This window comes from Oryctolagus cuniculus, chromosome 1 (genome assembly GCF_964237555.1).
Source record: "Oryctolagus cuniculus chromosome 1, mOryCun1.1, whole genome shotgun sequence".
In the NCBI taxonomy this organism is placed as follows: Eukaryota; Metazoa; Chordata; class Mammalia; order Lagomorpha; family Leporidae; genus Oryctolagus; species Oryctolagus cuniculus.
In genome coordinates, this window is record NC_091432.1 from 204,859,028 (window position 1) to 204,884,301 (window position 25,274).

The 25,274-nt window shown below is 41.4% G+C and overlaps 1 protein-coding gene across 3 annotated transcripts in view; it reads left to right on the top strand.

The window, feature by feature from the left end:
* The window catches only part of PLPPR1 (phospholipid phosphatase related 1), a 347,574-nt gene that overhangs the window by 85,524 nt on the left and 236,776 nt on the right, over positions 1-25,274 (top strand). The window lies entirely within an intron of this gene.

The window sequence follows — 25,274 nt, forward strand, 5'->3', positions numbered from 1 at the left end:
ATCCGAGTCACGGCACCATTATGTCGCTCCCCCTCTTCATGGAGGAACGACACAGGACCCTGCGCTGTTCTTTCGTCTGCTCGGCCCTCCCCGGGTTTGCTGCTGGTTCTTCCCGGGTTGGCTACTGTCCCTTCCACCTCCGTGGAAGGGCAGTTCCCCCTGGCCACATTCCCCACTTCCGCAGGGGAGCGGCACACCGCCGGCCAGCTCTCTCGGGGGCTGCACAGGTGTTCCCTTAGATGTTCCCCTTAGATGTTCCTGGTGCATGCCGTCTCTCTCCTCCTTTATAGTCCTCCTCCGCCAATCCTAACTCGGCTGCCCACACGCCGAGTACGCTGCTCTCCTCCAATCAGGAGCAAGTCCTACAGTTTATTGGCTGAACTGGAGGCAGCTGTGCAGAAGCTGTTTTCTTCTCTCCCAGCGCCATATTGTGGGAGAGCAGATGCATAGAATAAGTCTTAATTCCAGCAACAGTATAGTCCGAGTTGCTCCCCACACTGGTGGAATCACTCTCCCATGTCCATGTCAGAATTTTGACATCTCATCAAGCTGTCACTCTGTCACAGTGACAGTTTCATACTGCTCTAACAAATTACCATAAATTTAGTGACTTAAACATGTACACTAAGATTTACAGTTCTAGAGGTCAAAAGTCTGAGATGAGTCCCACTGGGCTAAAATCAAGGTGTAGGCAGAGCTACATTTCTTCTAGAGGCCCTAGGAGAACCTCCTCTCTTGGTTTTGCCAAATTTAGAGGATGCCGTTGTTCCCTGGCTCATGTCCTCCTCCGTCTTCAAATCCAGTGAGATCATGGCAAGTACTTCTCACACTGCCGCCCCTCTAGGTCTCTCTTCTGCCTTCCTCTTCTACTTTTAAGAACTTGTATGGTCACCCTGGGCCTGTCTATTAATTATGTAATTCCATCTGCAGCCTGAATCCCCCTTTGGTCTATAGCCAGCATAGTCATAGGATCCAGGGATTAGCACATGAAAATTTTGGGGAGAGCTACAATTCTGCCGGCCATACCTCTCTTAACTAACCAGTCTTTTTTTTTTTTTTTTGAAATCCATACATTTTTGAAGATTTATTTATGTATTAATCTGAAAGGAAAGTTATTAAAAGAGTGGGAAAGGAGAGGGAGAGATAGAGAGATCCTCCATCCTCTGGTTCACTTCCCAAATGGCTACAACAGTGGGGACTGGGCCAGGCTGAAGCCAAGAACCAGGAACTCCATCCAGGTCTCCTGTATGGGTGGCAGGTTTCCAAGCACTTGGCCCATCTCCTGCTTTCCCAGGCACATTAGCAGGGAGAGGGATCACAAATGGAGCAGTCAGAGCTTGAACCAGCACTCATACTGGGTGCTAGTGTTGCAGGTGGTTTAACCCACTGTGCCACAGTGCTGGCCCCTCATAAAACATATTTTCCATGAGCTTTTGTGGACATTACATATGGGATAAAATTATTCTGTTTTCTCCCCGAATCCTTTAATATATACCAATTATTACCAGCTTCTCCCTTGCCCAAAATTCTATTCTAAGTTCTATTCCTTTCAACAGTCACCATCCTCTTTTCCTTTTGAGGTCATTCCCTTGTTTTTCTCCCTGTATCTTTCTTTCATTTTTCTCCCTTCTTTTCTTTCATCTTTCTGTTTTTTCTTTTTTCTGCCTTCTTATCTTCCTCCTTTCTTAACTTCATTTCCTATTTTTCATCCATTCTCTTGCTTTCCACCACCCTCTGCTTTTTTCTTCTCTTCTTCCTTGTCTTCTCCTCATCTCCTCTGTTCACTTTCCCTGCGTAGTTCCTCAAAAGCTATAATGCAGGCAGATGATCTCCAGTTCTCAGCTTCCTCTTAAAGGTCAGACATGATCATCACAGAAAAATGGGGAGGAAAGAGAGAGGGAAGTTACCAGCTTTGGGCCAGTGTTCAGATTTGTAAGAATGACAGTTACACTTTTGTCCAAATTATAGACAAAAATGTTGAAAAGGAATAGGATTGAGTTAAGCACTGAAACCTGAGAATGCTACAAAATCATCCCTCAAGTTCATACTGATCCATTAATCAAATCAGTTATTAATGGGTCATCACCAAGGCCATGTGGAAATTATGAGCAAGAATGTAATAACCAGGAATCTTGAAAACGCCATTAAATATTTTGGAGAAATACCTTTATTCATTTATTTACTTAATTGTAGTCCCATCATGTTTAACTGAATATTTTGGCTGTGGCATCTTGACCAGAGCTTTAAAATCCCACAGTGCCAGGCCTCTGCCCACTCAGAAGTCATGTAATTACTTTCCTGTTTGTTTATATATGATCAGCACAGGTGCCCTGGCCACTTACCAATTTTGCATTGGATCCTGGGTTTTTCTGCTTTAGCTTTAGTTTCCATTCATTGACTCAGCTGACATATAAGTGAATCAGTAAATCAGTATCCAGCTGCATCTGTTGTCTTTGCTTCAATGAAATGGAGTTTGTGACTATTTCTGTTCATTATATTAGCCACACTGCTTTCCCAATCCAATAGAAGCAGACAAAGACCCAGAATGCATGACTGCCTGGGAATCTATGAATCAGGCTAGTGTTCCTGAGTCCTTCTCCAAGGGAGATTCCTAGGCCCACTGCAACATTTGGCTTACAACTTGTAGTTTTTCTGCAAGTATGACAGGACACACTTCTACATCTTTCACACCATTATTCATGTGATCACCAAATCCTGTCATATCCGCCCATTAACTTACATCTACATCCCACCCACTCCACCTTTATCTAAGCTGTCATCATCTTCCATCTGTATTGTATCACAATATTGTAACAGGGTCCCTTCCTCCTGCCTTGTCCTGCTCTGATTATTGTTCACATCATAGCTGAAGTGCTGTCTCCCAAAGACAGATAAACTCTAAGCCACTCTCCTGCTTAAACATCTCATGGGGCTCCCTATAACCTACAGGCTTAGGTCCAGGTTTTTATTAAAACATTCAAGACTCATTATAATTTGATTCTGGCTTTTCTCTATAGCTTACCCTTTCCCCAGTCTTGATAATATTAAGATATTTTAAAAAGTTTGTGGAAAATAGAATTAAAAGAAGTTTATTTTCTTATAAAAATTTTGAAATTCATGCATATGATGGGTCTTCAAAAAAGTTCATGGAAAATGTGTTTCTTAAACTATGCATGTAACACAGATCTCACCAAACTCAGGAAGAACCGTCTATGCCTTTCCTTACAATTTTACATTTTATAAAATTAGATGAGATTAATAGATAGGAATCTGTTGAGACTGAATGCTGTGTTTTACTTTTCCATATCTCCATCTGATTAAAACTTAGCTGGTACACATTATATAAATATTGAGTTAACTGATAAGTGTCCTCATACTACAAATGCTTCTGCAGTCCTAAGTCTATGTCAGGTACTCTGCTAAGTATGCTACAAAGTTGCCTCATTTAAAGAGTAAATGCATACAACAGTTGACCCTTTTGTCCAGTAGACATCAAAACTGGAATTTAAATGTGGTGGAAATGGGAAACCCAATTTAACAGCTACTCTGTCACCAACCCACACCCTCATTCTTGGTTTTTACCTTTTTTAGCTCATTATTGACCTCCTTTCCGGCTTCAGTCTCAGTTCTAGAAACAATTTGATATTAAAACAGGAAGTTTAATCTACTTCCTCCCAGGTGAGTGACTGCCAGGCCCAAGTGCTGACTACAGGCTCCAGGCTCTCTCTCTCTCTCTCTCTCTCTCTCTCTCTCTCTATATATATATATATATATATATATATATATATTAGCATATATATATATATTAGCTTGCTGCTAATCTGACCCGGAATGCGATATGTGAGTGATGAACCTATGGTCCATACTTATCTGGTGCTCTGTTGCTCCAACTTTGAAATTGTCTCTCCCAGAATGATCTACTTCTGCTCAGTTTTCCAAGCATAATATCTCCTGTTTTCTATCCTTATGCGCGTAAATCAACAGGATGTGACTTCTAACTTAATCCTTATTCCGGGATATTTTTTCAGTGACACCTGAGATAACTGGGACTTCTGTGCATCTTCCCCTGGCCCTCTGTCCCTGTTGGGAAGTCCCCTAGTATCTGTAGATAAACTGAAGTAGCTAGTGATTTTCTGGACTTCTTGACTTCTGAGCATTGTCATGACTACCATCTTGGAAACCCTTAGTCTGGAACTTCCCTGAGACTGTGATGGGATTGCCTCTATAAGCTGAGTTTATCTCTAAATCTAATCTTTTCTGGTATGTATCATGATAGCTTTATTGTGATAAAGTGTAATTTTTGCCTTTGTTTACCTTACAACACAATGCTTTTCAAAGCTAACTTTCCTTGTCCACATGTTTTGTGCCAGATGTAAAACCTTCACATAAAAACTTCAGGGTAAACATAATCCCTACCACACATACAGATGTACAGATTAGGAAATAAGCTTCTGAAATATTAAATGATTTTTCTTGGGGCTGGCACTGTGGCTTGGTGGGTTAAGCCACTGTATGCAGTACCAGCTTCCAATATGCATGCTGGTTCGTGTCCTGGCAGATCTACTTCCCATCCAGCTCCCTGCTATTGCACCTGGGAAAGCAGCAGAAGATGAGCCAAGTCCTTTGGTCCCCATGTGGAGACCTGGAAGAAGCTTCTGGCTCCTGGCTTCAGCCTGGCTCAGCCTCAGTCCCTGTGGCCATTTGGGAGTGAACCAGCAGATAGAAGATTTTTGTCTGTCTCTCCTTTTCTCTCTCTCTCTCGCTCTCTCTCTCTCTCTCTCTGTCACTCTACCTTTCAAATAAATAAATAAATAAATGTCTTTAAAAATGATTTTTCTTATAAAGTCATAGTAAGTGGAGGCGCCAAGATTCAAATTAGTATCAGTCTTGACTGCAAACACAAAGCTCTTTCTCTGCAAACTGGAAGAAGAAACACTAGGAACAGAGAGAAGTGTTTCTGGGCCACTGAAGGAGGCTGAGGAAATAATAAGTGCTCAATCGATATTCCTTGCTTTAGATGTTGACCTAGTCTTGCTGCACAAGCCTTTCTTATTGATTGTGGTTAAGGCAATTGTAAAATTATGAAGCAGAACCAATCAAATGCTTCCCTGAAATGAATCAGCATGGGATGCCTGGTAGTTATGACTGTGGGTTGCCAAAGATGATGAAAGATGTGGTTAAAAGCACATTCAGACCCAGAGAATGTCTTATAGTTTATGGAACACATTTCTTCAAGTAGATGAGGGTATTTGAGCATAGTAAACTTGAAGTAGAGGAAGCCATTGAGTTTGGTATCAACTGTTTAAACAATGGCATGCTTGGGTTACCTTGAAGATCTCTCTCTCTCTCTCTCTCTCTCACACACACACATACACACACACACACAAAACAAAAACAACAAAAACAAAAACAAAACAAAGAAAACAATGAGGCAGCAGGTAGACCAGCAGTTCTGCAAAGGCACTGACATTTTAGCAGGATCGGGAGAGAAGCTTGGTGCTGTAGGGGATTTAGTTGGTCTTTCTGAAGAACAGCTTCATAATCAAAATGGGAATTGCACAGAGCACGAGCTGCCACTCATTTATCTCTAGCATAGCTTGGTGAGCAACGCATGCTGGCTACAGGAGGAGTATCTGAATGAGTGAACATTTGACCAAGGGATCTCATGGACATCTATATGAGAAGTGTGATCTAAATAGGCATACATAACATCAGAACATGTTTGTGAAACTGATGTGAACATATATAAGAACCAGGGGGCAATGTGTATCACCTGGAAAAGGTAAGGTAAATAAGCACATGAATATCAAAGACTGAATAAACTAACAGTTCAATATGTGTAATTACGATTTAAGTCAGCGTTGTTAACAACATGGTAAATGTTTGTATCATTTCCATCTGCATGTGTGTTGTCTAATGAGAGTTTGTGATACTTCAGCTTCTAAAGAAGCCCATGCACTGAGTATCAATGTGTCATGTTGGGGGTGTTTACCATCTAAATGAATATTTTTTAAAAAATAGCATGTGTAGGGGCTGGTGCTGTGGCTCACTTGGCTAATCCTCTGCTTGCGGCGCCAGCATCCCATATGGGTGCCGGGTTCTAGTCCCAGCTGCTCCTCTTCCAGTCCAGCTCTCTGCTGTGGCCTGGGAGGGAAGTGGAGGGTGGCCGAAGTGCTTGGGCACCTGCACCCACGTGGAAGACCACAAGAAAGCACCTGGCTCCTGGCTTCGGATCGGTGCAGCGCCGGCTATAGCGGCCATTTAGGGGGTGAACCAATGGAAGTAAGATCTTTCTGTCTCTCTCTCTCTTACCTAACTCTATCTGTCAAAAAAAAAAAAAAGTGTAAAAGATAGCATGTGTAAAGTTTTAGTGAACACATAGAATATGATCTGAACAGGCAAGAAATGAGTGCATATAGCATCAAAGTAGGTAGATCTCAAATTTGTGTATGCCCCAGAATCACATGAAGGGCTTGTTAGAGAAAAAAATGCAGGGACCTTACTTATCCCCAAATTTTCTGATTCAGCAAATTGGTTGTACCTCAAGACTTGCATTTCTAACTAGTTTCTAGGTAATGATCTCCTGTTTTTGAAAACTACTCTTCTAGGGGCCGGTGCCATGGCACAGTAGGTTAATCCTACACCTGCAGTGCTGGCATCCCATATGGGCACTGGTTCTGGTCCTGGTTGCTCCTCTTCCAATCCAGCTCTCTGCTGTGGCATGGGAAAGCAGTAGAAGATGGCCCAAGTGCTTGGGCCCCTGCACCCACGTGGGAGACCTAGAAGAAGCTCCTGGTTCCTGGCTTCTGATGGGCACAGCTCTGGGCATTGCGACTAACTGGGGAGTGAACCAATGGACAGAAGACCTTTCTCTCTGTCTCTCCCTCTCACTGTTTGCAACTCTCTCTCAAATAAATAAATACAATCTTAAAAAAAAGAAAACTGTTCTAAGAATATATAACACCTATATGTAATAGCTAAGTGAGCTGATTAACATCTAATGAATGTATGTCAGATCTAAGTGAACACAAAACACCTGAACACGTATTGTGCTATCTGTACAAGAACAAGAAACATTAGAAGAATGTGTGCAGGCTATAAGTGAACCTGTGTTACATCTCAATATGTTGGTGAAGCATTTGGACAAGAATATGTGTAAAATCTGAGGATATATGGAACATGTGAATTGATGCCATTTATTAGATTTAATATCCAAAATGTGTGTATGTATTTCAAACCTGAAAGACTCATTATCTATAAGACTTGATGACACATGCACAAATAATTAACATATATTATGGGAAATGCAACAACAGGTGTCCAGGGAATCAAGATGCACAAGAAACAGTAGCTATATTAGGAACAACAGCCACCTAGCGGAAGATTTGTGAGTGAAGAGATGACACATGAGGTCTGTTTTAAAAGCTGATGAGGAATTCTTCAGGACAGAAGGGAAGAGGTTTGTAAGTAAGGGATATAATTCTTTAAGAAGGCCTGGTGTATGCAAAGGCATAATGAATTAAATAGCTTGTTATGTTTGGAGAGGCTCTTTTAAGTTTGGATTTCTAGAATGAAAAGTATGAGATGGGAGAAGACTGAGACTAATGTTAATTTCTTGAGATATCATAAGATGGTTTTTGTGGGCCATCATATAGGATGTGGTTCCAATTTTTTTGACTTCCCAGTAGGAATCAATAGTTTTAACCGAGGAAGTGGTATTATTGGTTTATATTTATACATACGACTCTGGAGGCTTAGTGAAAAAAAAGATTGGAAATGGACCAGGAAATCTGCAGCATCTGTTTATGCCAGATGATGAGGTCCTAAATTATAACAAGAAAAAAGTAAGGGACAAAAGAAGGAACTATTTTAGAAGATAAAAGTCAACAGGACTTGTGAATCTGTACACTGGTGCATGCTGACTATCAGGGAGAGTGAATGGCAGAAGAAGAGAGGGCAGATTAGAAGGACAATGCGGCCGGCATCATGGCTCACTTAGCTAATCCTCCACCAGCGGCGCCGGCACCCTGGGTTCTAGTCCCAGTTGGGGTGCCGGATTCTGTCCTGGTTGCTCCTCTTCCAGTCCAGCTCTCTGCTGTGGCCCAGGAAGGCAGTGGAAGATGGCCCAAATGCTTGGGCCCTGCACCCGCATGGGAGACCAGGAGGAAGCACCTGGCTCCTGGCTTCAGATTGGCGCAATGTGCCAGCCATAGCGGCCATTTGGGGGGATGAACCAATGGAAAAAGGAAGACCTTTATCTCTGTCTCTCTCTCTCACTGTCTAACTCTGCCTGTCAAAAAAAAAAAAAAAAAAAAAAAAAAAGCAAGCATGGGCTCTGAGTCAGTCAGCCCTAGGTTCAAACCCTGAAGGCATCATTTAGAGGGATGTGACATATGCTTCTTCAGATGTTTTACAAACATAATGAGGTATAACACAGGTTTGCTGACTAAACACATCATTCCAGTGTTCCATGTGCTTGTATAGATGGCATAGTGCTTTTCTGGGTGTTACTTAAGTCCCTTAAGTGGTAGCTATGTTCACTTAGATCTGACTTACATTCAGTTGTCTGTTACTCAGCTCACTTGGACTTTACATATAGATGTCACATACCTGGAACAGAGTTCTCAAGATGTAAATACTGCTAGTTCCTTGACCTTGGGAAAATTTACTTAATATCTGTAAGTATCAGTTTCCTATAAAATAAGTCTAATAGGCATTAGTGCTGTGGCTCAGCAGATTAAAGCCCTGGCCTGCATCCCATGTAGGTACCAGTTCGAGTCCTGGCTGTTCCACTTCCTATCCAGCTCCCTGCTAATGTGCCTGGGAAAGCAGCAGAGGGCAGCCCACCTGCACCTGTTTAGAAGACCCTAAGGAGGCCCCTGGCTCCTGACTTCAGATCTGCTCAGTTCTAGCCATTGTGGCCATTTGGAGAGTGAACCAAGTGGATGGAAAACCCCTCTCTCTCTGTCTCTACCTCTCTCTGTAACTCTGCCTTTCAAGTAAATAAGTTAAATCTTAGAAAAAATATAATATAATGGTGGACTTCCAAAGTATTAGACATGTGTATTTAAAGATACAAGCCATGTAAAGTGCCTGGTAGCATACCTGGTATACAGTAAATGTCCAAACAAATAAATTTGGCAAGGGCAACAAAATCCTGTGAAATTGCCAAGCTGCAGAAAGACGAATTAAATCGTCTGTAAAGTCCCTTCTAGCCCAGCACCCTTTGCGTTTTTCTTTTTGACTTGTGATGAACCACTCAGCAGATGCTGAAAACATAAATATTGACTAGGAAGAAGGACTTAGTTTCTGATTTCTGATATATATATTGCACAATCCAGAGGAAACAATTCTGATTAAAAAACCATAACCACCTCAGTATAAAATGTAAATACACTAAAAAAAGGGGATCATCCTAAAGTACTTCTCCTCCTACTCTCCCCTTGAGCCAGTGAAGGAGCCTGTGTTGCAGTGAACAAAAAGAGTATCTTCCAGTGATAACCCATCATAAATTGTTGCTTAGATCCTGTCACTGGGACCAGTAATTATTACTGTCTCTGCATATTGCAATAAAATGAGAGTTACAGATTTGAGGAAAATGTATTGACTGATCATTCCTTTTTCTTTGATCATACCTGCTCAAGTGACTCATTGCTTTCTTCACACAAAGTCACACTGTAAGCATTTCTTTCATATATTCAAAATCTAGAAACGTGAAATTTATAAAAAGTAGATTTAAGTATGAATACCTAGTTAAATTTAGGGCCAGCAAGGTGGAATGCTGAAAGGGTCTGACTTAAGTATATTGTACAGAAAGTGAGAAGATGAGATCTCACCTCTGGAGTGACAGTGGCAATTTTGCATTGCAAAACCACTTCATCTCCATTTGCAAAGGCAGGCTAAGGATACCAAGTGTATTAAAGGCTGGAACTAAGAAAGGAATAAGAATTAGGTTTTACCTTTTAATTGCTTTTTTCCCCCTATTTGTCAAAAAACTCAGGATTGTATTTTCTGAGTGTGATTTGAGTTGCCTGCCTGTGTGTGAGTCTTCCACCCCAACTCCTTACACTCTGGCTCTACTCACCTGCTTGAAATGCCTCATCATTGATTTCAACAACCAAAAATATGAGTTGTAGAAATGTAATTATTTTCTAATAGTGTATAAGATAAAATAAGCTTAAAGATCGTTCATCAGAAAATTTATTCTTATTAATGAGCCAGGTGATCATATTTGTTGAGTACTTATGATAGATAGGTGTTTTCCCAAGTTCTTTATCATTCAATCCTCATAGTTAAGACCCCACAGTTAGGACAATTAGGGCACTGCTAGAATCCTCAGGTAAGGCTATTATTTTCCCATTCTGTGGCTGAGAGCACTATAGTTAGTGATGCACAGTGTTTCATCCAAAGTCACATAGTTAAACAGTGGTGGGATAAAATTTGAATACAGATCTGCCTGCATTTTGAGAAATCCATGCTTTGGGCTTTTATCTAATTCTTTTTGCACAGAAGAGCATATGCAAGCAAGTCAAGCCTTAAGAGATGCACACACATTGCTGCTTGTATTTCACTAAGCTTGCTGCGGGAACTTTGTGAATTCCTTTGATATGACACTTACTGCTTTGTGTTATGATTGATTATTTAGTATCCTAATATGAATACTTCATAAAGGAAACCCAGTCCCTCCTGGAAAATGTCTGAGTGTTTGCTAGAAATGCTTCTGGATCTTTGTTGCCAGATGTTACCTCTTGGGCCAGCTGTGGCTCCAGAACCAGCTATAGATAGTAGTTGGCACATTTAGGGAGGACTTGATGTAACTAGATGTATTTTAAAAGAGAGAAAAATAGAAAAACTAATGCTTGGGCATAAGACAGAATTTCTTACTAAAATTTCTTATTGGATACTTTATCCAGTATTTAATCATCCTGTTGAATGAATGGAATAAAAGGATGAATGAAAGAATAAATATTAAGGGGCTGGCAGTGTGGCTCAGCTGGTTAAAACCCTGGCCTGAAGTGCCAGCATCCCATATGGGCGCCCCCGGCTGCTCCTCTTCCAATCTAGCTCTCTTCTGTGGCCTGGGATAGCAGTGGAAGATGGCCCAAGTCCTTGGGCCCCTGCACCCCTGTGGGAGACCCAGAAGAAGCTCCTGGCTCCTGGCTTTGGATCGGTGCAGCTCTGGCCGTTGCCGACATTTGGGGAGTGAATCAGTGGATGGAAGACCTCTCTCTCTGGCTCTATCTCTCTCTGTAACTCTGTCTTTCAATAAATAAAATAAATCTTTAAAAAAAAGAATAAGTATTAAGATCTTTTGGATATTACTGAACTAGGCAGCTCAAACTCTTGAACAAAACTCTTAAAGGTCAAGATTTTTTTCTGTATTTTCCAACATTTACCTAAAAGCTGGATAATCAAGAATTATTTTTTGTAGATATTTAAAAAATACATCCATGAACCTGAGGAAGACAACCCATTTACAATGGTATACCAACAGAGCAGATTAGCTCCTCATGTATAAATTTCTTCCTTTAAGGCAGGCTAGAAGCCCTATAAAGACTATTTCCAAATACAAGAGCAATATTATTCTTCATAGAATTTTATCATTACCTCTTCCATTCTACTTATTGAATATTATCTCTTCCCAGTTATCACTTACCTAGCTGTTTTTAGGTAATTTTATATCTTCTCCATTACAGATAAGCTTGTAAACCCCAAGAGGGTAGGAACAACATTTATCTTATGATATTTAGGTGGATATATTCAATAGATATTTGTTGAAGGAGTTTTGTTTTATCAATAAGTGGATGATTAAACCAGTTAGCAGACCCATCTATGGACCAGGGCTTGTTTTTGACTAAACATTTTGCAAAAGCTTATTCCTGACCTGTAGCACAGAATCTGGCACATGGCAGGTGTTCAACAAATGTGTGTTAAATAAATACATGTGTAAGTGATAGTCTTGGATAAGTAGTGTGATCAGATAATTTATTGTCCAATGTGATTTACTCTTTGTATGTGAAGGCAGACATCATAACAGTTATGCCAACATAATGGCTCAGGCAAGAACCACCCACACATGAGAAATCTGGTTTCCCATAGATAAGGATGATGCCAAACCAAGTAGATTCTTGTTGAGGGCAAATAAAAGTCAGTAGCATTGGAATACGATTCTCCTATAACTTTATTTATTTATTTATTGACAGGCAGAGTGTACAGTGAGAGACAGAGAGAAAGGTCTTCCTTTTGCCATTGGTTCACCCCCCCCAATGGCTGCTGTGGCTGGTGCACCGCGCTGATCCGAAGCCAGGAGCCAGGTGCTTCTCCTGGTCTCCCATGGGGTGCAGGGCCCAAGCACTTGAGCCACCCTCCACTGCACTCCCGGGTCACAGCAGAGAGCTGGACAGGAAGAGGAGCAACCAGGACAGAATCCGGGGCCCCGACCAAGACTAGAACCCGGTATGCCGGCGCCGTAGGCTTAGGATTAGCATATTGAGCTGCAGCACCGGCCCCCTATAACTTTTTTATTTAATCCCACTTCATGCCATTAATTAGCCCCAAACAATTAAGCTACATCTGTTATATGCTTTAGAAGTTCTAATATCCTTCATACCTTCATGAGGTCCCAAAGATTTAGAGCCAGGCTCCAAACATTCTGGAACTCAATTGAGCATTTTTCTGGTGGCTTGAAGGGTAAACTGGCTTTCCTATTTGTATCTTTATTTCTTTGACATCAGGAAAGGGAATAAACAGCTCCTGAAAACGTGGCCCTAACACTTACTGAAAAGTTCCTGGCATGCTTTGTTCTGCAGATTCTTCTTAGGGCTTCTCTAAAGCACAAAGTAGACTTCAGCTCTATCAGGAGTATTAGATCCCCTTACTTAGACTAGAACTGGTGGGGTTCAGAGTTAGTGGTGGGAGTGAATTGTAGCTCCCATTGTGTTCCAGTTTTGGTTTGTGGATTGCATAATCTTTGGTCAAGCTAACTCTCAGACACCATCAGAAAGTGGACTGTACAGATGGAAGATGGGAACTGAAACTGTTCTTTGCTACTCAGAACCTGAGTGGACCTTCTTGATCCTTATTCATTTATCTGCAAAGAGGTATAATGTCATATAATATAGCTGCTGTTAATATCATGTGAGAAGAAGGCACATTATAAATGGTAAGAAAGGGCTGGTGCTGCGGCTCACTTGGCTAATCCTCTGCCTGTGGCGCCAGCATCCCGGGTTCTAGTCCCGGTTGGGGCGCCGGATTCTGTCCTGGTTGCTCCTCTTCCGGTCCAGCTCTCTGCTGTGGCCTGGGAAGGCAGTGGAGGATGCCCCAAGTGCTTGGGCCCTGCACCCATATGCGAGACCAGGGGGAGACACCTGGCTCCTGGCTTTGGATCGGCACAGCGCACCGGCCACAGTGCACCAGCCATGGCGGCCATTTGGGGGGTGAACCAATGGAAAAAGGAAGACCTTTCTCTCTCTCTCTCTCACGGTCTAACTCTGCCTATCAAAAAAAAAATAATAAATGATAAGAAAGACTGTAAAAATGGATAAGAATCTTGTAGGTGTTCTTGGCATCACTAGTGATGATAATGTTAAGAGGTTGCCAAGTTTGTCCTTCTCTTTAGAACATGAATTTTTTTTTCATTTTTTTTAAACTTTTATTTAATGAATATAAATTTCCAATGTACAGCTCATGGATTACAATGGCTTCCCCCCCATAACGTCCCTCCCACCCGCAACCCTCCCCTTTCCCACTCCCTCTCCCCTTCCGTTCACATCAAGATTCATTTTCAATTCTCTTTATATACAGAAGATCAGTTTAGCATACATTAAGTAAAGATTTCAACAGTTTGCTCCCACACAGAACAAAAAGTGAAAAATACTGTTTGAGTACTAGTTATAGCATTAAATCACAATGTACAGCACACTAAGGACAGAGATCCTACATGAGGAGTAAGTGCACAGTGACTCCTGTTGTTGACTTAACAAATTGACACTCTTGTTTATGGCATCAGTAATCTCCCTAGGCTCTTGTCATGAGCTGCCAAGGCTATGGAAGCCCCCTGAGTTCACCAACTCTGATCATATTTAGACAAGGCCATGGTCAAAGTGGAAGTTCTCTCCTCCCTCCAGAGAAAGGTACCTCCTTCTTTGATGACCCGTTCTTTCCACTAGGATCTCACTCACGGAGATCTTTCATTTAGGTTTTTTTTTTTCCCCCAGAGTGTCTTGGCTTTCCATGCCTGAAATACTCTCATGGGCTTTTCAGCTGGATCTGCATGCCTTAAGGGCTGATTCTGAGGCCAGAGTGCTGTTTAGGACATCTGCCATTCTATGGGTCTGCTGTGTATCTCACTTCCCATGTTGGATCGTTCTCTCCCTTTTTGATTCTATCAGCTAGTATTTGCAGACACTATTCTTGTTTATGTGATCCTTTTGGTTCTTAGTCCTATCATTATGATCAATTGTGAACAGAAATTGATCACTGGGACTAGTGAGATGGCATTGGTACATGACATCTTAATACTAAACAGTATTAAGTATATGGCAAATATCATCCCCCAACTTTGATTTCAGTTTTGTGTGTCTTTTTTTAAATGTTGGAGTACTTCAAAAATTATACTATGGTCAAATTTAATGACTTCTTTTGATGATTAGCACTTTTGGGACATTATTGCAGAAACCATTTCCTACTCTAGTCTCATAAAATATTCTCCTAGATAGTCTTCTAAAAGCTATAGCATATTCCCTTTTTACATTGAAGACTTTAATCTACCTAGAATTCATATTGGTTTATGATATGACATGGAGAACATTTTATTTTATTTTTTCCTGTAGATAACCAGTTGTCCCAGAGCCAATTTTTGGAAAGGCTGTCACTTAGATAGCCTACTAATATTGTAGTGCCAACTCAGTTATGCATCAGATTACCATTCACCTATGGGTCTGTGTTTATGAATGGCATTTTAGTAAAGAAATATTATCATCATTGCAATTCCCACTTAATCAGAGCTTAGTTTGGGCTAGGTAATATGCTAAAAGGTTATTTATTTGACAGAGTTAGAAAGTGAGAGAGAGAGACAGAGAGAAAGGTCTTCCTTCTGCCAATTCACCCCCCAAATGGCTGCCATGGTCGGAGCTGCACCGATCCGAAGCCAGGATCCAGGTGATTCTTCATGGTCTCCCACGCGGTTGCAGGTGCCCAAGCACTTAGGCCATCCTCCACTGCCTTCCCGGGCCATAGCAGAGAGCTGGACTGGAAGAGGAGCAACCAGAACTAGAACCCGGCATCCATATGGGATGCTGGCTCTGCAGGCGGAGGATTAACCAAGTGAGCCACAGCGCCGGCCCTGCTAAAAGGTCTTTTAAATGAATGAATGAATTTGAGGGATGGAGAGATAGAGCAGAAGGGCAGAGAGAGAGGCTGGGCCAGGGACACAACCCAAGTCTCCCATGTAGGCAGTAGGAACCCAGTTACTTGAGCCAACCACTGCTGATTTCTGTCTCCATGGTCTGCATTGGTAGGAAGCTGGAGTCAGGGGTGGGAGCTAGGAATGGAACCCAAATACTATCATGTTGATTTCTGGTGTCTAAATCACTAAGCTCCCCTTATGCATTGTTTTATTAACCCTCAACTAATTCTGTTGAGAATGGTAAACACTTCATTTTGTGCTCATTTGGTGAATAAACTGAATCATATACATGAGTTACATAAATTGTCGACTGTTCCTAGTAAGCAATGGAGATGGGAAATTAATTCTATATTAAACCTGTAACATTTATTTCAAGTATATTCTCTGTTGGAAAATGGATATATACACACTTTCTGCCCCTCTATGCTTCTGCTGTGCCAGCTACAACTTCCATGGAATATTTGACCAGAAACCACATGGTTGATAAGGATTGATGAGTTCATTGAACTGTGTAAGCAAAAGTAGTTCTCTGATATAAATTCATGTAAGAAATGAATCAAAACTATTTATTAATAATCATAGCTACTTTACTTTTTTTTTAAAGATTTATTTATTCATTTGAAAGTCAGAGTTACACAGAGAGAGGAGAGGCAGAGAGAGAGAGAGAGAGAGAGAGAGAGATCTTCCATCCGCTGTTTCACTTTCCAAATAGCTGCAACGGCCGGAGCTGCGCCGTTCTGGAGCCAGGAGCTTCCTCCACGTCTCCCACACGGGTACAGGGGCCCAAGGACTTGGGCCATCCTCTACTGCTTTCGTAGGCCATATCAGAGAGCTTGATCGGAAGAGGAGCAGCCGGGACTAGAACTGGCACCCATATGGGATGCCAGCGCTTCAGGCCAGGGTGTTAATCCACTGCACCACAGCACCAGCCCCGATACTTTACTTTTTTAAAAGATCTGTTTATTTATTTGAAAGGCAGGGTTAGAATGAGAGGGAGAGGCAGAAAGGGAGGCCTTCCATCTGCTGGTTCACTCCCCACAAGTGTAACCACAAGGTTGGGAGATGGGCTAATCTGAAGCCAGGAGCCAGGAACATCTTCTGAGTCTCCCATGTGGGTGCAGAGGCTCAAGTACTGGCCCCTCTTTCGCTGCTTTCCCTGGTGCACCAGAAGGGACTTGAATCAGTGCCTATATGGGATGCTGACACTGCAGGTGTCATATCATCTGGTCATATCACAGGTGCTTTAAATGAACAGGTGTCTTAGTGCCAGCATTTGGGTTATCCAGTCAGCTTTATGGGAACTTCCTAATGTTTTTGACCTGAGTAAAGATTGGAAATGAACTGAATATAGTATTAAATGTATCCCATGTTGGAAAACCCCATTGGAGACATGAATTATTTGATTATTACAGAAATCCCAACTGTAAAAGATAAGCCTGGTCACTAGTGTTGTTTTCTGGTCAGAGATAATCATCTGTTCATGGAATGACAAAAGTGTGCGCCATAACAAATCTCAATATATTAATACATTTGTGTCCATGCACACACAATTTATGCTTCTGGGACAGTTATTTGAGGTAACTAAAATTTTTTTCTACCTTTACATACCCTTGCCTACACATGGATTAAAAAAAATTATCCATTATGTTGGAGATTTGGAACTTACCTAAATATATATAAAATAATATCTATTTGATAAAAAGTCAAGAATTGGCTGAGAAACACACTGCTTAAAATTTCCAAAATGAAGCTTTGTATGCCATCTGACTGAAATGTACTTCTGGTTAGATACTGTCATAAATACTTAAAATTTTTGGTTAATTTTTTCTTTCTTTTCTGGGATGCAAGCCTGAAGTTACGGAAATGGGAAATTCTAAACGAGAAATTTTTCCTGTGTTTGCTTTCCCTGTTAGACTTTAGTGTGCTGAGTTTCTTTGTATTCCTCTATTCTGGTGTATTTTAAACCAGGGAGAATCAAACATTCAGAACCTGTCAGAACCCAGTGAGACCTCAGAAATCATCTAATTCAGAATTCTCAATTTGTAGTTCACAGATGCCTAAAACCTTTTTGAAGTCCACAAGATCAAAATTGTTTTTGTACTCAGATAAGGATGTTATCTGCCCTTTTACTCTTATTCTCTTGTTTATGTGCTGGGAGTTTACCCGAGGCTACATGGCATGTAACATCACAGCAGATTGAATGTAGAAGCAAAAAGGAGAATGAGCTGTCTTCTATTTACTATAGCTTAAAAAGAAGTGCAACAATCTGAGAGTGCTAACATTATCATTGTTTTCTCTTTTGGAAAGTATAACCCCTTTCTCATAAAATACATTTCATTTTAATATGCACTGGCTTAATTAACATTAAATGAATAAATTGTGTATCAGTATATTTACTAATACATAAACCAGTAAAGATAGACTGATATAACCCACATGAACAAAAGCTCGTTTCTGTCCTCAGTAATATTTAAGGGTGTAAAGTCATCCTGAGACCTGAAAGTTTCAGAATTCTGATCTACTGTAAATAAGGAGCTTCGTTGTGCATTAGGAAATGGAGACTTAGACTCTACCAAGGGCAAAGTGGATGTATTTAAACCAGCATTTTATTCTGCTCTCTTTTTATACTGCTCATCATTTCTGTTTTTAAAAAAGATTTATGTATTTATTTGAAAGAGTTACAGAGAGAAAGAAGAGGGAGAGAACTTCCATTTTCTGGTTCACTGCCCACGTGTCTACAACAGCCAGGACTGGGGCCGAAATCAGGAGCCAGGAGCTTCATCTGGGTCTCCCATGTGGACCATCCTCTGCTGCCTTTCCCAGGCCATTAGCAGGGAGCTGGGTTGGAAGTGGAGCAGCCAAGACTTGAACCTGTGCCCATATGGGATGCCAGTATCACCGGGGTGGCTTTACCTGCTGAGCCACAACACAGGACCTCATCATTTCTTTTGTAGATCTAATACTGGGGGCTCTCACCAAGGATTGAGCCACATACTTCTGGCTTGTAGCACAATTAAAGCTACACAGAAAGAATCCAAAATGTACTCATTGAATGAATAATTAAAATTAAATTAAAATCACTATTTTAAAATTAAATTTTTAAAATTAAATTTGATTTAAATTAAATTTTTTAAAATTAAATTCATTAATTTAAAACATCTTTCTAGTATGTTCTTCAAAGGATTGGAGGTAGCAGATTTATGCACAAAGCTTTAGCTTCCCCATAGAAAGATCAAGAATAATTTAATAATGTGTCGTTGTACAACCCAAGGATAATCATTATTAACATGTTTGGGTATATTCTTTTTGGGTATATTGTTTAAAAATATGGTTTTGATAATTTGGACACTACCTTATATATTTTTCAACTTACTATTTTAAGTTAAAGTTGTGATTATTAAAATTTTTTCAGGTAACATTATTATATTATAGTCAAGGCTTAATGTTTCACTAAGTAAAGAATTTGACAATTAAAAAGACTATATCTTATATTTTAACGAACTCTGAACATCATTAACTAACGGTATATAATATCTGCTATTGGCTGGTTTATTTGTGATTCAGCCCTTGCGCTTGCCCAAGTTACTTTAACTTCTTGGCAAATACAAATGACCATTGTTAGGACTCTGAATGACTCTTTTTTGAGCAGGAAGGAAGAGAAGACTTTAGGTTTAATAATTGTCCCAGTAAAGTATCCCAAATCAGTATACTGTGTGACTGCTCTTAATTAAACTAAAACAAAACAGCTTTTACTGTCCTAATGATCATCTAAAACAGCGATATACCACAAATGTGAAGGAAGTAGTTCACCAAACACCGAGTTCATCAGAAGCTTTTGTACCATAGAAGCATTTATGGTGGCAAGGACAGCTTTTCAGAAAGTGTCATTCCTGTGTATTATTATGAAACAGGTGTATATATGCATTTATAGTTACATACAAAGGCAGCAGTACACCCACCTTCATCTGGAATTGCAAAGGGAATAGAGAGGAATCAAAGCCCACCACTGTGAATAGCATATAGCTAAGACTGTACACGGATGCTGCCCTAATCCATTTAGCATTGGAATCATATTCCAATAGGATGCAATTTTGGACATTAGGAGTCTGGCTACTGTTCCCATCTAAAAATAACCCAGATGCTCAGCTCCAAATGAAACAGTGTTGTTAGCAGTAATTGGAGTGCTTTAGAATAGGAGCTATCTCTTTCTGCATTTGATCATTGTACCCTCACTGGCCCTACCCCTGCTTCCCTCACCAGCATGCAGAATTCCCCTGCTGTGCAGAACTGGTGTGTCCTTACTTGATTACCCTACGTGGTGCAGAGCTGTGCTTGGCAGTTTCCCGCTGGGTGCCTCACAAGGTCAGGGAAATGTGGGAACGAGGAGTGCTGAGAGTGCACTTCCACTCCTCCAGATTGAGATCGCAGGGGTGCTGGCAGCTGTCTCGCCGAGGAACATCTGAGCAGGTGTGTTACACCTTCATCTTTGCACTGTCAAATGCCAGGTGGTAGTGCATGCTTGTATGCCATTTGTGTTGAAATAAACCAGCAGAAACAAGCCCGTGTCAATTCACAAGGGAGGAAGCAGAAACTGACTTGACTCTGATACTTGACTCTGGCTCTGATATTTGGTAATGTGCAGTGAATATGATGGGTCTGAAAAATGAACCCTTTCCTTTTCTTTTGGAGAACTGAGAGATACAACTGTTATCAACTATTATAGGTGCCTGGAATCTCAACCATGGCTGTCTCCTGCTTTTAGCTATGGATAGTCAAGTTCAGGAAATGGTACAAAGATAATCAGAACAAGAAGGTGAAGTGATTAAAAAATGTTTTATTTTCTAGCTGAATCCTTGCACATTTTAACCTTTTCTTACCATGGAGGATTATTTAGAAACCTCCAAGATGAAGCCTCCACTGTTTAGAAACCTAAATGCTGGCTTTGATTTATCCAAAACCAAACCATATCAAACCAAACCCCCAAAATTTACTAAGAAATTAGGTCAGTGGTTTTGAATATTTATGCCATCATAGTCTATCATAGTGCTATTTGTTCTTTCTTTATTTTATTTTTTTTTTTATTTGACAGGTAGAGTTACAGACAGTGAGAGAGAGAGAGAGAGAAAGGTCCTCCCTCAAATGGCTGCCATGGCCAGTGCTGCACCGATCCAAAGCCAGGAGCCAGGCGGCCCCCATGGTATCCCATGCGGGTGCAGGGCCCAAGCACCTGGGCCATCCTCCACTGCACTCCCAGGCCACAGCAGAGAGCTGGACTGGAAGAGGAGCAACCAGGACAAAAACCCAGCGCCCATATGGGATGCCAGCACCACAGGCAGAGGATTAACCAAGTGAGCCGCGGCACAGGCCCTATGTTCTTTAAAGAAACAAGAAGAGTGGTAGGCATTTAGCCTAGTAGTTAAAATGTTATGGCCAGTGCCGCCGCTCACTTGGCTAATCCGCCGCCTGCCGTGCCGGCACCCCGGGTCCTAGTCCCGGTTGGGGCGCTGGATTCTGTCCCGGTTGCCCCTCTTCCAGTCCAGCTCTCTGCTGTGGCCCGGGAAGGCAGTGGAAGATGGCCCTTGTGCTTGGGCCCTGCACCCGCATGGGAGACCAGGAGGAAGCACCTGGCTCCTGGCTTCGGATAGGTGCGGTGCGCCAGCCACGGTGTACCGGCCATATAGGCCATTTAGGGGGTGAACCAATGGAAAAAGGAAGACCTTTCTCTCTCTCTCTCTCTTTCTCATGTCTAACTCTGCCTGCCCCCTCCCCCCCCCCAAAAAGATGTTGTGTCCTGTATCAGGACTACATGGGTTTGATACCTGGCTCTAGCTCCTGCTATGAGTACAATGTATATGTTTAATTTTTTGCAGCAAATGGATCGCTCATGAAAGGAATTAGAAAATTTACTATCCCCAGGTCTTTACAAATAAAAAATCAAATGTACTTGTGGAATAATAATTTGCATTCATAGCAGGATTTTCTTTACAAAATCCTCAATATTCCAGTATTGATAATGCAGTATTGAATATGCAGAATCGTGGAGAAGCGCTGCACAGCAGTAAGTGGAGGTGGGCCTGGAAGGCTTGGCTGTAGAGGCTGTGGACACAGAGGAGGACCTAGAGCCTGGAAGTATCCTCTGTGGGGGCCATGGGAAGAAGCACAGAGGAGTGGGAGAAGCAGCAGCAGGGAATACAGCGACAAGGTAGACCTTAGATGCACTCAGGTGGCCCCACAGGAAAAGGGCATGGAGGTGTCCTGGAAAGGCAGACATGAGTCTGAAAGTGTATAACATTGCAAGCATCAGGAAGGCAAACAGCAGTGACGACCTGGGGTCCCAAATATGGCAGTGGCTTCCCATTGCACGTAAAATAAAACCCCAAATCCCTACCCAAACCTGAGAAATTCTACACAATCCAGCTCCAGCTTTACCCATTAGCCTCATCTGTCTACATTGCTACTGCACTGTGGTTCTTCCAAAATGTCAAGGCCTTTTCCAAAAGAAGGTTTCTTTACAATGGCCTTTGTCCTCCTTCTCCCCCACCACTTCTACTTCTCCTCCAAGTTTCAAGTTCAGTATCACCTTATCCAACAAGGCCTTTCCTGATCTTTTGAAAAAATGTTTTTATTAATATTGGGGCCGACATTGTGGCATAGTGGATTACACCATCTGCAGTACCAGCATCCCATATGGGCACTGGTTCAAGTCCTGGCTGTTCCACTTCCAATCCAGCTCCCTGTAAAATGCCTGAGAAAAGCAGTGGAGGATGGTCCAAGTACTTTGGCCCCTGCACCCACGTGGGAGACCCTGAAGAAACTCCTGGCTCATGGCTTTGGCCTGGTCCAGCCCCAGCCATTGCAGCCATTTGGGGAGTAAATTAGCAGATGAAAGACCTCTCTCTCTCTCTTTGTGACTCTTTCATAGGTATAGTTCTAAGATGATAGCCATACTTCCTTCCCTCCACCTCTCTCTCTCATCCTTCCTTTTTATTCTTTAATTTTTATAAAGACATAATTTCAGTATTCCCTATAATCATAGGATTAATTCACCACTAACCACAATATTCAACAGGAAAAAGTAGGAGTGTAAATAAGAGCTAAAAACAATAATAGCACAGGATGTCCATTTCATTCCTATACATTTTTTTTGTATTCTATGTGAATGGCCACATATCAGAGAAAAGATGATGTTTGTCCTTTTGGAACTTGCTGCTTTCACTAAGCACAGTGGTTTCCAGTAGCACCCATTTTGTTGCAGAAGATAGGATTTCATTGATTTTATGGCCATACACTAAGTAAAAGAGCTCAACAAATGGAAAAACAAGACAAAACACTGTTCAACAGAAGAGACAAGGGCTGTAAACAATCATTGACTCTAAATGTCCATTTCACTCCAATACATTACATTTTAGGTACTCTATTAGTTACCCTCGATCAGGGAAAACATGATATCTGTCTTTTTGGGACTGACTTATTTCACTAAGTATAATGGTTTCCAGTTGCATTCATTTTGTTGCAAAAGACAGGATTTTTTTTTTACAGCTGAGTAGTACTCCATAGTGTATGTATACCACATTTTCTTTATCCAGTCATCAGTGGATGGACATCTGGGTTTATTCCATATCTTAGCTAATGTGAATTGAGCTGCAATGAATATGGATAACTCTTTCATATGGTGATTTCAATTTGTTTGGGTTGATTTTCAGGAGCGGGATGGCTGGGACATATGATCATATGATAGATCTCTTAATTTAGAGAAGTATATCACTGTTTAGTTCCACTCTCACAGTCTTCTTGAGCCTAGTATCTGTTCTTTGTAGTGGTTGTCACAGTATGGAATTATTTTTCTGTGATGTTTGCATTCCCCAAGACTGTAGGGCCCATTAGAGGCAATGACTGTGTTTTGTTTGATCATTAGATCCATAATTCCCAGTGTAGTACCTGCAAATACTCAATGTGTGTTGAATTAATAAATTCACTATGATAGAATGAAAACAAGGAAAGATTTCATGTGAAAACAAAATAGATGCTAGGAATTTGTATGTAGCTAACAGTAATATAGTACTGGAAACAAGGCAAATAACAGATAACTGGAACTAGACAATGATTTGGCCTCAAGAATTCCTGCTTTTTAAATAGGCTAATCCTCCGCCTGTGGTGCCGGCACCCCGGGTTCTAGTCCCGGTTAGGGTGCCGCTTCTGTCCCAGTTGCTCCTCTTCCAGTCCAGCTCTCTGCTGTGGCCCAGGAGTGCAGTGGAGGATGGCCCAAGTGCTTGGGCCTTGCACCTGCATGGGAGACCAGGAGGAGGCACCTGGCTCCTGGCTTTGGATCAGTGTGGTGTGCCGGCCGCAGCGCGCTGGCCACAGCGTGCCGGCCACAGCGGCCATTGGGGAGTGAACCAATGGAAAAGGAAGACCTTTCTCTCTGTCTCCCTCTCTTACTGTCCACTCTGCCTGTCAAAAATAAATAAATAAATAAAACTAGGGCATCAAGTATTAGCATGAATATTATCAGAACAAATGTGATGCCCAGTTCCTTAAACATGGAATTGGATGTTTAAATTCTGAATTAAGACATAGCTAATAGCTAATCTTGGGGTCCAAAGGTAACTATATTGACAGGTGAGGTGCTATATGGCTTCAACCTTAGAGAGAAGGTTATCAAGAACTTTGGTACAAAGGCTTTCTACCAACACTCTATTTCTTCTCTTCAGGAAACCTTTTTTTTAAAAAAAAAAAAAAAAAAAAAACAAACTCCATCCTTCTACTGAGCTTTTCTAGAATATCCTTTTTATTCTGATATTGTATTGAAATTTTCTCTGTGTCTCTTTCACAGCATATACCTATCAAAGCAGCTCCAATCATTTTTATATCTCCAGTGCTTAGCAAAATGCCTATGTATAAGATAAACAGCACAACCATCCTTTTTCAATTACCATTGCATTTACAGTTGGGAACAGCCTGATCTCATTGTTGCCTTTCTAACTACATTATAGACTCCCAGGGGGAAGAGATGGATTATGTCTAAACTATTGTTGTGTCTTCTACTTTACCTTAGAAAATGTCCAAATAAAGCTTATGCTTCATCAATTGCTGTTGACTAGTTACTTGATTGATGGCTGGGGAATGTGCGACGGACCACTAGACAGAGAAGAGGTATATTGACATCTTCACTCCATCTCGCATGCACATGACAGACACTGACAATGAATCACAGCATTCCTCCTGATCCCTTCTCAACACTGTGTTCAGGCAGTTACCACCAGTCCAGCAGAGTCATCATACGAGATGAAACCAAACTGACCTCACTTAATTAAAATCTTGGCCTCCAGAGGAACTGACTTATTTGGGTTTTGGAAGTGACCTCCAGATAGCTATGGGTTAGACAAGAGACTGCTTTAATGTTCAGTTTGCACTTAGGATTCTGGAAAGAAAAGCTATGCTTGCCTCACATAGTGTGCTCAAGATCAGTAAAATGAGGTATAACATGTATATGTGGTTATTTTCTTTTGTAATGAAGTCAGAGAGAAAGAATGGCTATGAGAGAAAGAATGACAATTTGAGGCTAACGAAGAGGAATCTTCCCCAACTGAGCTTCTGTACTAACACTAGTTAATATTTTGTTTTGCACTATTCTAACTACTTTAAGTGTGTTATTTAATCCTCACAACCCCCATGTGACCTAAGGACTACTACACCCCCAATGTAGATGAGCAGCCAGAGATCCAGGGAGGTTAAACAACCTGTTACAATCACCTATGGTATATTGTGTATCACATAGGATCCCATCAGAGAACAGAGAGCACACTCAGATTTGCCAGATTTAAGGAGACTGTAAACTTGAAAATCCAGGAAACAGGGCTGTGTAGAG